The 13,613-nt window shown below is 38.7% G+C and overlaps 1 protein-coding gene across 3 annotated transcripts in view; it reads left to right on the forward strand.

The window, feature by feature from the left end:
• Positions 1 to 7,820, forward strand: part of LOC129722623 (calcium/calmodulin-dependent protein kinase type 1) — a 91,957-nt gene extending 84,137 nt beyond the window's left edge. For all 3 annotated transcript variants that reach the window (XM_055676221.1, XM_055676220.1, XM_055676222.1), the window contains one exon: positions 7,568 to 7,820. The gene's annotated coding sequence lies outside the window, so the exon portion shown is untranslated. The remainder of the gene's footprint in view (positions 1 to 7,567) is intronic.
• The last annotated feature ends 5,793 nt before the right edge of the window (positions 7,821 to 13,613 follow it).

The raw sequence follows: 13,613 nt of genomic DNA on the forward strand, positions 1-13,613 counted from the left end.
TTTGAAGAGTAAGAAAAGATATGAGGTTTTTATGCCTTTTTGAGTAACATACTGTGACTCAAAAGGGCTTTCCCTCATCACGAAAAGTTCATTGAGGCATATTTAGCCAGATGAAAACATCAAATAAATAAACAAATAAATAAATAAATAAAAACATCCAGCAGTCTCTGTAATTCACGACAATCATCTACGGACAGCCAAATACAATTTTAAGTCAACGGCGTAAACCAGCTTGCACCCAGCTCCTAATAGCAATGCCACATCGTTAAAATAAAGAAGAAAAAGAAGCGGCCCCATATTACTGCCTTGTGGTACTCCAGAAGTGTTAGTAAATTCTGAGGATAAACAGGAACTTAGCTTTACTCGTAGTATTCGACCTCATAAGTAGGATCGTAGCCAGTCAATGAATTGTTGCGACACACCAAGTCGAGAGAGCTTCCGTAAAAGTATTCGGTGATCAATCCGATCAAAAGCTGCTTTTAAATCCGTATAGATCACGTCAACCTGTGCCTTTTGCTCCATATGCGATATACAAGTCGAAGTAAAATCCAAAAGGTTTGTGGCGACAGGACGTCCAGGCATAAATCCGTGTTGAACGCAGGAAATGTAGTTTTTCGTACACGAGAGGATTCTTGAGCTTACTACAATTTCAAACAGTTTGGACGAAGCGGAAAGACTGGTAATGCCCCGGTAATTTCTTATGTTTCGTCGATCCCCACTTTTAAACACAGGAAACATGTAAGACTGCTTCCAAATCATCGGGAATCTTCCTTGTTCGAATGATCGATTAAATATGCGACATAAAGGTTCAGCTAAAACGGCCACACAGCGGGTATAAACCACTGCAGGGATACCATCCGGCCCCACAGAAAACGAAGTTTCAAGTCGTTTCGCAGCAGTCACTATCATATCGGCTGTGATTTCGAATGTGCTTAGGTCAACTAGGTCAAGCGGTACATCCTCAGAAGCAATTTCAGCATCCAACTCGGAAGCAGTGCTGTCGGCGAAAACAGAAGCGAAAAATTTAGCGAACAACTCACACGACTCCGGGGAACATTCTGCTTCAGTGCCATCGAGGTGTACATTAGAAGGGATTAGTGAACATTTTCGCTTCGAATTTACAAAATTCCAAAACTGTTTAGGGTTTCGGCGGAGGTCTGTTTGTACCCGCATTACGTAGCTTTTGTACAAACAGGCGTTCATTCGACGAAAATCGGTGCTGGATCGTTTATAATTACATTTAGTCTCAACTGTTTTAGTTTTTCGATATTTACGCTGCCAAGCATTACGTACACGCTTTAGTGCATGTAGTCGCGGAGTAGCCCATGGAGGGGAAGTAGGCTTATTCACTAGTGGCAAATTTTGTCTCAACCATTGGCATGAAGTTTCACTGAACGAGTTGGCTAGATCGTCAACGTCATTGATTTCGTACAGAGTCATCCAGTCGAAACTTTGTAAAAACTCAGTAAGAGCCGCGAAATTAATTTTACGGTAATTCAAAGTTCTCATACTGTCCGCTGCCGGAACCGCTGTCGTCATTCTTGAATCAGATGGCAATGATATAACAAGCGGGGGATGATGCAGATCAACGGGAACAAGTGGGACAACACAAGTATCGACCACACATGTTTGCTCGATAGGACAAAAGATAAGATCGAGCATGCGGTCGAGGTTATTCAACTGCTGGTTCACTTGGGTTAGGTTTAAAAAGTCCATGCCATCGATCAGTGCAGCACTAGCAGCAGAAAATTGAGACGAACTGGTATGAATTGCTTTGTCCTGTGACCAAACGATGCGAGGTTGATTAAAATCACCACAAACGAGAATGGTATCATTAGCCGATCTCTTACTGCACAGCTCAGTGACCGAGGCAATATGGGCGTCAATTATAGCTGGATCGTTGCTTTTGTCAGGAGGGATATATACAGCACAGAGGAATATTTTCAAACCACAAATAGTGGTACTCACGCATATTTGCTCCAGATGGTTGCCGTGTGAAGTATTAAACAATGCGCTCGGGTACCGTTTATTAACGGCGATCAAAACACCACCAATAGATCGTTTGCTACTGTTATGAACGCTTCTGTCACACCGGAAAACATTAAACGAGTCGCCGAACAGTTGCTGCGAGTTGATGCGGTCATCCAGTCCAGTTTCAGTCAACACGATCACGTCGAAATTACAGTCGTTGGTTGCCAGATAAAACTCATCGATTTTAGTACGTAGACCGCGGACATTCTGGTAGAATAGCCATACAGCATTCGAATGCTGACCGGTGTGCTGAAATGCATTACTACAGAGTACGGGTTGCCGGGAAAAACATCAAAATACTCGCCTCTGGTGAAAACCCGAAGGTTCCCGCCGTCCACAGTAGATAGCAAAAAATCAGTAGCAGGCAGTTGCATGTGAGTTGCAGCGTACTCGGCGTCACAAGTTAGTTTTTTGGCATGTCAACAAATTCACGAAACAGCAATCCAGTAGGCCACGAAGCAGGGTTTAGGGCGACGTTTTTCAGGTCCGGATTCAAACCAATTTTATAGGACACATATGAATAGCTGGTCGTATCCGTTCCCTTCCGAACGAGCCTAACAACAACAGCAGGCTAAGTTGTATTCAAACAGCGAGAGATGATTTTTTGTATGTCGTTATCTGTAAGTTGTGGGTTTAAACCAGACAGATATAACCAGAGGCGTTTTTGTGCTGCAGTAGAAGCGATGGATGGCACTGAGAGATCGCTTAAATCGATGTTGTTTTCACCACGATCAGGTTGAATCAAAATTGGAACCCGCTCTGTTCGGCGACGCTTCAAATTTTTATTGGGCCACACAGGTGTGGTAAACGAGGTAGATGGGGTGCCTAGAGCAGGGTTATCATTCACTGCTATACGAGAAAAGTTGTCGATTTTTTGCTTAAACCGTCAACAACCTCGAATCAAAATTGGAACCCGCTCTGTTCGGCGACGCTTCAAATTTTTATTGGGCCACACAGGTGTGGTGAACGAGGTAGATGGGGTGCCTAGAGCAGGGTTATCATTCACTGCTATACGAGAAAAGTTGTCGATTTTTTGCTTAAACCGTCAACAACCTCGAATAGTTTTTGAACCTGAGCGGGCAGCTCAGTGAGTTGTGACGACTGTGTGGGTTGCTCTGATAGTGGCAGCTGTAAATCTGCTATGTAAGAACGAATAGAACGGCCGTTCAGCAACTCTCTGCATATCGGGCAAATAAACATGATTTTGCCGAGTGCGAAAAGATCCTTACATCCTCTACTGTTAAAGCCACAGCATTGTTGGTTTATGTGGTAACAGTTCTCGCAGAAGCCACATCGGATCGGTTCAATATCGTTGACGGCTTGTTTACATTCCCCACACTGTTTCTTCTCCATTCTGTTTTGTTCAATCGTAGCGGCAAGCAGTGGTTATACTTAACGAAAGAAGTGCCTCACTACCAAAACAAAACGATGGTAACTTGCAGAACTCAGCAGTAGAATCCACAGAATAAATTTTATTCGTTGGCAGCAGCAAACAAGTGATTCCACGGTACTTCACAACGCTCGAATACTTTGGCTGGTACACTTCACTTTGCGCATGTAAAAACTACGAAATAATAATTTTGACACTCTGATAAAATGTAAATTAGATAGCGAAAAATCGAAAAGCAGTTGTCCAAAACTGAACGAAACACAAACTTCATCAGCCACGTACAGAATAACTGCATATTAGGGTGTCCCAATATTGCACAAGTCTGGGGCTCACCCTCCAGATGATAGAAAATGGTGTTACGAACAAACTTTTGTTCGACGGCAGCTCTAGAAAATGATGTTTTCAACTGGCCCCGATGATTTTTTTGAAAAAATCGGTTTTTCTTATGTTAAATCCAAAAAACATGTCCAGTTATTCAATTTTCCATAACACCTAATCCTTTTATGTTTTTTACAGGTTTCTTAGGGTTCAAACTGTAAGGGAAAAATTCGTTTCGGATTGATTATCGTCAATTTATTTTCCTAAAAAAAAATCTATCGTTTGAAAAAGAGATTTTTAAGTATACTTTGACATTCAATCAATAAAAGTGGGTAATAAACCTAATGCTCTCACCAACTGAATACCATTAAAAGTTGGAAACTTTTACGGGGAAGAACATTGCCAAAGACTATATGGCTCTAAAATAGCTTGATTTTGAGTTATTCGTGATTTACTGTGGAATAATAAGTTACATTTTGATGTTTTCCAATACTAAAATGTTCATTTGCCGTATCATATAGTATTATAATTTCAACTAAATCTCCTGTTACTCAAAGGGCTCGTTCTGCAGGGTAACTGTTAAGCCTCAACATTTCGATTTGGCATCAAGATAACAATTTCTTTCTATCCAGGCCTTGGAATCTTCCTGAATAAAAAAACTTGATATCAAGCCGCAGTCTATCGAAAAAACTTTAGTGACTTCTCTATGAGTCCACTAAGTTTTTTACAGACGAAAATTTTTTCACTCATGAATTTTCGTTTTCCCTGCTCACAATTTTCAAGTTTTGTACCACCCTCCTCTCCGAGTCATCATTAACATTTTTATCGAAAAATACCAGGCTAACATTGACCTCTGGAAGATACCACAAGTGCAGTCTGCAGACCCGGCACCGTACCGAAGTCACCGGAGATTGCGGGTTCGCGTCCCATCTGAATAAGATTTTTTTTCAAATTTTAAGTCGCACTTTCTGTCCTTGTTCATTTTTCGCATCCTCGTTAAATTACATACATTTCCTCTCCTTTAGTAAACTTGATAATATTTATTAATTTTTTTTACTCGACCTTGATTATTGTAGGAAAACATTAAAATTCAACTTTTTATTTCACAGTAAATCACGAATAACTTCAAATCAAGTTTTTTTAGAGCCATGTAGTCTTTGGCAATGTTCTTCCCCATAAAATTTCCCAACTTTTAATGGTATTCAGTTGGTGAGAGCATTAGGTTTAATACCCACTCTTATTGATTGAATGTCAAAGTATACTTGAAAAATCTCTTTCCCAAACGATATAAATTTTTTTAGGAAAATAAATTGACATTAATCAATCCGAAACGAATTTTTCTCTTACAGTTTGGACCCTAAGGAACCTGTAAAAAATATAAAAGGATTAGGTTTCATGGAAAATTGCATAACTGGACATGTTTTTTGGATTTAACATAAGAAAAACCGATTTTTTCAAAAAAATCATCGGGGCCAGTTGAAAACATCATTTTCTAGAGCTGCCGCCGAACAAAAGTTTGTTCGTAACACCATTTTCTATCATCTGGAGGGTGAGCCCCAGACTTGTGCAATTTTGGGACACCCTACTGCATATGTACAATACGCAACCGATAAAAAGAAGAGTTCGATTGTCTTCCAAAACACGAAACTGTACGTGTTAGGTTTCATGCTGCGTGTGCGAGAGCTCTATCGGTCCGGCTCCGTTGGCTGCCAACACAAAATGAAATTAATATTTTGTACATTCATATTACGAACCAGAGACAAACTGGAAATAACTTGAAACAAAGGCGGAATCTTACAACTCAGCTCTAAAAAAATATCAGGAACCAGGGTTGAAATTTGTTGACACTCTTGAGTGAAAGTGAAAAAAAGCATCCATAAACGCTATTTTTTACAATCCTTTCAGAGTTCTCCCTTTGCGCTTTTTGCATGTAAGTGAACTGTCAAAACACAACACCTCATTATATTTCATGCGATAGAAGCAAGACAAAAAAGTCAGTTTATCAGTTAACGAAGATTGTCAAGGCATCGGTAAGTGTCAGTGAAGTGTTTCGGTGAGGTTCATTTTGGTTGGGTGGACTGTTTTCTTTTCCGCTTTGAAGTGAAGATCAGTTGGTTGGATTTGTCGTCAAATTTATTCCGTAACCGTGAACGATGCGCGCGATCTATTTCATCTGAGTATAACAGCACGTTACTAGGACGAAAATCTAGTGTATCTGAAAGAGTGCTGCGATCATTGGAAGTGAAAATTGAAAATGATTGGCTGTAGTTTTCGAAAATTTTGCTGGGGAAAATGACTTTTATCAGCACTGTCAGGAACACAAAGAGACCTCAAATAAAACAACAACAACATCAACAACAAATCGTTTACAAAGACAGATCGGTTGTATCCGTTAGTGTTGACTGTGCTTGTGAAGAGAGGTAGTGATTTGTTGCTTGGTATGATTTAGACCATCGGTTCTCAACCTGGGGTACGCGTACCCCTGGGGGTACTCGAAAGCTTTCAGGGGGTACTCGAAAGAAAAAGCATTTTTTTTATAATACTTCATTTGTTGTTCAATTTTGCTCCTAAAACATGACTGTAGCAATCAAACAAACCATAGTTCATATTGAACATTTGAGAAAGGTCCGTTACCGACCTCCCGACGAAGTTTTCTTTGGCTGCCGCAACAAGAGCGTTGTACGGCCTTGAAGTCCGCTTTTCGAATGCATCTCTTGATTTTACCGATCAACTGTTCACAATTCGTTGATTTCCAGTTATTTTTGCACCAAAGGAACTCAAAATCCCAGGGAAATCTTCGATTGAACTACACTGGGGTGGATTTGTTGGGTTGCGTATTTGGGGTACAAATGGAGTCGAGTGGTTGCTTAGGAACGTTTGTGTTTTTGAGGTACTGTGATGATATTTTTTCTGGCTAAATCACATACCCAATTCATCTGTATGATGTTTTAAAAGAAATGGAATCATAATGTTGTTCAAACATTCATTCTGCTATAAATTTTAATTGATAGCCAAACCACTAGGCTTGAACCATGATTTGACGAAAAGGGAAAAGTCCTTTTCTGTTCACTACGCAGGCTGGTCTTCAGCTTTCTCCCTGGCGGATTATGGTTGAGGTTTGCAGGAAACCATAAACAATAGAAACCGGAAGATTTTCGCTTTCAATATGGTTTACTCACTTCTTGTCAAAATTGTTTTGCAGTTCATACCGAACCGTACAATGCACTTGCGGAATGCTCCTTGTTTGGACGCCATTTTGAACCGAATTAAGCATTTATAAACAAAACACAAAATACTGACATAAAGAGGAAAGATAGAGCTTTCATATACATATTTTCATTTCTCTCTAAGTGTTTTTGTGGAGTAAAAGAGCCCCCAAAAAATCCAGATATTTAGTTGACACCCGTTACCACTACTCTCTCCACTATGCGAGAGCATTCCAAGCCAGGGGGTACAATCGATATGAAAAATATCGTCAAGGGGTACGCGGACAAAAAAAGGTTGAGAACCGTTGATTTAGACAATCGATGTTACTAATCAATTTCAAACAATAGGTTATTCTTGTTACAAAAATTTAACTGTAAAAGTATTTACAAAACCTCGAAATTCTGAAAAGAAATGACTGTTAACTCTCAAAACCTGACCACTTTTCCCTGTAACTGTTTGAATTATTAGATTTTCAAATTCAGTCGCCTTACTTCGATATAGACGCGGTTTCCCAGCCTTTGGCAACGGGATCAGCCTCTGTCGCTTTCTGTTAGCTAATTCGTTAACTATACAAACATTTCATTTATAATCCATAACCAATATTGTTTTCTTCAATTGCAGGTAATATGCCCACACCTTATTCACTCAATACCGGTCAACGGAGACGTCTTAACCAAAACATATATGAAAATAGGTTATCTTGTCTACCTATAACATAAATCGTGTTACAAATAGTTATAAAACGGATGTTCTAATAATAAACCTACTGTCTATTATTACTCTTATGTAGGTAGTTTATGTACAAGTGCATTTTTAGTTTGAGATTTGATTTACTTTAGTTGAATAATCAATAAAAAGACATATTCAAACAGAATTTCTCCTCTTCCTTTGTAGATGACGGAGTTGATGTATAGGATTAAAATGACTTTCGTTTTATTTAGCCGTAGGGTTCAAAAGCTTCGTCTTCTCGTATCTTTGACCAATAAAAACTCACAGGTTGGGATACTACTGCGCACAGTTTACTTCGGCGAATGTGTGAAGCGCCGGATATCTGCAGAGTCTCGCAGGTTATACTAGAGCTACAAGGCAGATATCGGGTGAAAGCTAACTGTGCATCAAGCACAAAAAATACTCCCAGAAGTAATTCGTGGAGATAAAAAGATAAAAAGGTTTATTCGGTTGGGTAACCAACCCCACACTACCTGAATATTCTGTTTATGTATGTGTCTGGTTGCAGATTTTCCCACCACCTTGAAAATTGGCCCGCGTCACCAGAGATGAGAAATGTTTTCGAAAAATGTCTGCAACTGGTCGAAAAATCTGCTTGAAATCTGAAAAAAATCTATTCGTGATTTGAAAATATTGCGCTAGCGTTGGCAAAAGTCGGCAGATATCTGCACCAGCCATGCAAACTTTCACTGTCATGAAAGGATTTTCAGTTGAAATTGAAAACTTTGAATTTCAATTTTCAACGAACGAGCTGAGAATGAAGAGACTTTTACTGCCCATAAATGCATGACTCGAAAAATCATAAAAAAGCTACTTTGTTGCTTAAATGATGAAGAAATATAAATTTTTGTCATACCCACGTTGAAAATAAACGCAAAACAGGTTCAGAGCTAAAACTAACACAGTGCAACAATTTTTTTGCCTTGGCTTATATGTATGATTTTTTGATGTAGTTTGACGCACGAAAAAAAAATTCCCCGAGTTTGGCCATATTTCAACTTAAGGGGCAACAATGGCGTCATTTTGAATTTTGAAGAAATCAGAAATTTTCGATGTCTTTTCGACGCAATTTTGTTTTAAAGCCAAATATCAAAATTCTAAGAATTTGTCCACATATTAGCATCTTCTTACCCATCTTTTAAAAAACTGATCTTAACTCAGACAAAAACTGAGCTCACAACGGTGATTCTACGAAACCGGTTTCGGCATTTAATATATTTCACAAAGCGCAATAATATCGAGTATGTATGAGCATTAATGGTAATGCGCTAATATCTAAAAGCGGTAGTCAAGTTGTTTCTTATCTTGAGTAAAATAGTCTCATTGATTGGTAGGTATCTGATATACGTAAAATGTCAGCAACATGTCGATTTTACCCCGATTCCCCTACAATACTAAAATAGTTTTATCTTGACGTTAGCATAGATTATTTGAAATCTATTCAATGTAACATCAAGAGTGTTAGTGATATTCAAAGATACAATAGCTGCCTGTCTTCACATAATCCTCCTCTTTTTGTGGGGAGGGTGTCTTATTTTTGGCCAGGACCGGTCAAAATATAAAAAGCTCGCTCCAGCTATGAGACAGAATCATCGCGTCTTCGATAACCCCCCTCCCCGCAAAAGTGGGAGGATCATGTGAAGATAAACTGTTATTGTATCTTTGAGTATCGCCCACACTCTTGATTTTACAATAAACAGATTTCACATAAGTTAATTTAACGTCGAGATAAACCTATTTTAGTATTGTAGGGGAATTGTGGCAAAATCGACATGTTGCTAACATTTTACGTGGATCAGACACCTACCTATCGATTTTTGAAACTTTTTTACTCAATATAAGAGATAATTCGACTACCAGTTTTAGATATTGGAGCATTACCATTAATGCTCTACATACTCGATAATATTTTGCTTTGTGAAATATACTAAAACCATGTCAAAACCGGTTTCGTAGAATCACCGTTTTGAGCTCAGTTGTTATCCGATTTAAGATCTGTTTGTTTTAAAAAAATGGCTAAAAAGATACTAATATGTGGACGAACTCTTAGAATTTTGATATTTGGCTTTAAAACAAAAAGGCGTTGAAAAAACATCGAAAATATCCGATTTCTCAAAAATTCAAAATGGTGCTATTATTGCCCCTTAAGTTGAAATAAGGCCAAGCTCGGAAAATTTGGTTTTGCATCAAAATTCACGAAAAAATTAAATATAGAAGCCAAGGCAGAAAAAAAGACAATTTTGGTTGCACTGTGTAATTCGTGGAAAATCGTAATACCTCTCATTAAAAAACCAATCAAAGTGTACTAATCGGAACACCAATAACCTTATTGCATAGAAAAGTATTCTACAGCTTAGGTGACATCCATAAATTACGTAGCGCAAAAATGTCAATGTTGTGACCACCACCCCACCCCATACGTAACGAAACGTAACGCCAACACCTACCACCCCCCCCATAAAACTTACGTAACGCTGTAGAAGGATTTGCTTTATAAAAATGCTCGTTTTTGGAGAGTCTCTCCAGAGATTTTTTGTTACGTAACGCTGAACTCACTTCCCCCCTCCCCTGTGTAACAAATCGTGACGCTCAAGGATACCCCCTTCCCCCCTATGTGCGTTACGTAATTTATGGATGCCGCCCTAGCCAAAACCGTAGTAGCTTTTGAAATATTTTTAATCATCCATTACCATTTACCAATTTTACAAAAGTTCTTTTCAAAAGTTAGTCGTGACTGAAAAAAAATATTACCGCAGAATAATATGTTTTAAGTTTTAAAAATAGTTTATTTGACACGGCACGATACAATTTATGTTTAACTGAGCCAAGTACATTTTTTCTAATTCTAAATTAGCAGGGAAAAGAGGGAGGCACACTTTTTATATCTCGCGGCCGACCACGAGCTAGTGGGGATTTAAGGTGAGAGGAGTTACAATTTTTATTTTAACTATATTGAGTTACAGGATTTCTTTATTTGTACATGGCTAAGCAGTGATGTTCCATTTGAGCAGTTTTGGTCTGAGGTGTCTGCGTGAACATGAAGATGCCGAGTCTTCGTTTTAGTGTCTCCAGCATGGTGTATCATTTTCATTCAGTTTATGACGGGAATTGTAATCTAACAAATAGATAAAAAAAATGAAATTTTAATTCCAGCATTTTTTATAAACCCGTATAGCTGTGTCATGTACTGGAGATCACCGCTTCCCAGAATGTCTCTAACGGGTTCGTTCGGTTGTTTTCCTCGGGCCCGAAGGGAATCTATAAGCTCGGACCTAACACCACAGTATTCGGTACACGACCAAACAACATGCTCGATGTCATGGTAGCCATCGCCACAAACGCAGTGATTTCTGTCTACAAGCCCTATACGAAAGAGATGCGTGTTTAACGTGTAGTGATTGGACATAAGTCTGGATATCACGGGGATTAAGTCTCGACCTACATCCAACCCCTTGAACCATGCTTTCTTCGATACCTTAGGAAAAATGGAATGTAGCCACCGTCCCAGTTCATCTGAGTTCCATGATGATTACTACTGTTGAGTGTTCTCTGACGCAAAATGCTATAAAATTCATCATAAGCAATTGGTCTTTCATAAATATCGCCATCAATAGCACCCACCTTAGCTAAAGCGTCAGCCTTTTCATTGCCCGGAATGGAACAATGAGAAGGGACCCACGCTAAGGTAACCCGGTAATTGTTATTCGTTAAAGCACTTAAAAACCGCCGTATTTTCCCCAGGAAATACGGGGTGTGCTTCACAGTCTTTATCGATCGCAGAGCCTCAATGGCACTGAGACTGTCTGTGAAGATAAAGTAGTGGTCTATGGGCAGGGTTTCGATGATCCCAAGAGAGTACTGAATAGCAGCAAGTTCAGCGACGTACACGGAAGCAGGAGCATCGAGTTTGTAAGAGGCGGTAAAATTTTCATGATAAACACCGAAGCCAGTGGACTCATCTAGATTAGATCCGTCAGTGTAGAACCTTTTATCATAACTAACATGTTTAAACTTATGGGAAAAAATCTTAGGGATCTCTTGCGGTCGCAATTGATCCGGGATACCAGTAATGTCTTCTTTCATGGTGGTGTCGAAGAAGATAGCATTATCAGAAGTATCTAAAAGTGCGACATTGAAAAAAACGTATGAAGAAGGGTTAATATCTTGAGCCATATAGTCAAAATATAAAGTCATAAATCTGGATTGAGATTGAAGGTCGACCAACCTCTCGAAATTTTCAATTACTAATGGGTTCATAACTGTGCATCGAATTAGCAACCGATAAGAGAGATTCCAAAAGCGATGTTTCAACGGAAGAATGCCCGCTAGCACTTAAAGACTCATCGTATGGGTCGACTGCATGCAACCTAAGGCAATACGCAAACAACGATATTGTACTCGTTCCAGTTTGATCAAATGTGTGTTTGCTGCGGAACGGAAGCAGAAACACCCGTACTCAATTACAGACAATATCGTTGTTTGGTAAAGCCTTATAAGGTCTCCTGGGTGGGCTCCCCACCAGGTTCCGGTAATCGTACGAAGAAAATTAATCCTCTGTTGGCATTTTCGTGTCAGATACCTAATATGGCAAGCCCAGCCGCATTTAGAGTCGAACCAGACCCCAAGATATTTGGCGACTAAAACCTGAGTGATTGTTTTACCCATTAGTAGGAGCTGCAGCTGAGCTGGGTTATGCTTCCTAGAAAAAACGACCAGCTCAGTTTTCTCCGGAGAGAATTCGATACCCAGCTTAAGAGCCCATTCAGACAAATTGTCTAAGGTATCTTGCAGTGGTGGGCACCATTCCGCTAATTCGCTAATTGGCTAATTAGCGACGCTAAATTTCAGTTAGCGATTTAGCGATTTCGCTAATTTTTGAGCTGGTTAGCGAAACTGTTAGCGTCGCTAAAATTTTGGCCTTCGAAACGCTAATCGCTAATTCGCTAAATTTTGTGGAGAAGCGACAATAGAAATATATAGAAAAACTGTGGATTGCTGATGGCGTACCTAAATTGCTTCAAAAGATGAACATACTTTACTGCGAAAGTTACTTTTGTCAGTTTTTTTACCCTAGAATGGAGTTCCAGTTATCGTACAAGCCACAGGAGCATTTTGAAGAACAAGCACAAGGTCCTCGATCAGAAAGACTAAACAAAAATGTAACAGAAGCTGTTAGTTTGTTATACAAAAAACCTTTCAGGTTGTGTTTCAAATTAGATCCCGTTAGGTGTTAAAATAACAGAAATTATAACAATAAATATTCTACTAATATCAAACCCATATCAAGTTTTGTTACTAACGTATCAGCTTTCTAACAAAATGAGATAGCATATGGAACAGTATAATAACAACCATTGTTATAAACTACAGGTTTTGATAGAGACGAAAAAAATGTGAGATTTGTCTCAAAACAACTTTGTTTCAGGATTTGTTTTTAAAACTCATTCAGATTATATTTTGATATCAAAAGCATATGGGAAAATACAAAATCGTATCAAATTATGTTATTTGTATCTCGTGTTGATAGAATTTTTAAATTTTCTTGTTATGCTCTTCTGATCGGGTCTAGATTGAATTTTTGGCACACCAAGAACTTTGGTAAATTGCAATGCGCTTGAAATTATGAGAACTTTGGTTCTACTTTTTCGATTCAGATAATATTTGAATTTTCATGAAAACATTCCTAAGAGTATCTATTTTCAATACAAGCTAAATAACTTTTGTTATTCTTGTTTTTACAAAATCAAATATGAATACCGAAAACAGATCAAAGTGGTTCAAATCTTACAGAACATGAGCAATAAATATAGTGATAAGTCTTTTTACATATTAAAAAGTTAGCGATTAGCGATTAGCGAAAGTTCCGCTAATGTGGGTTTAGCGTTTAGCGTTCAGCGATTATCGAGCTAAATTTTCCGGTTAGCGACTTAGCGATTAG

The sequence above is a fragment of the Wyeomyia smithii genome, chromosome 2 (genome assembly GCF_029784165.1).
Source record: "Wyeomyia smithii strain HCP4-BCI-WySm-NY-G18 chromosome 2, ASM2978416v1, whole genome shotgun sequence".
NCBI lineage: Eukaryota > Metazoa > Arthropoda > Insecta > Diptera > Culicidae > Wyeomyia > Wyeomyia smithii.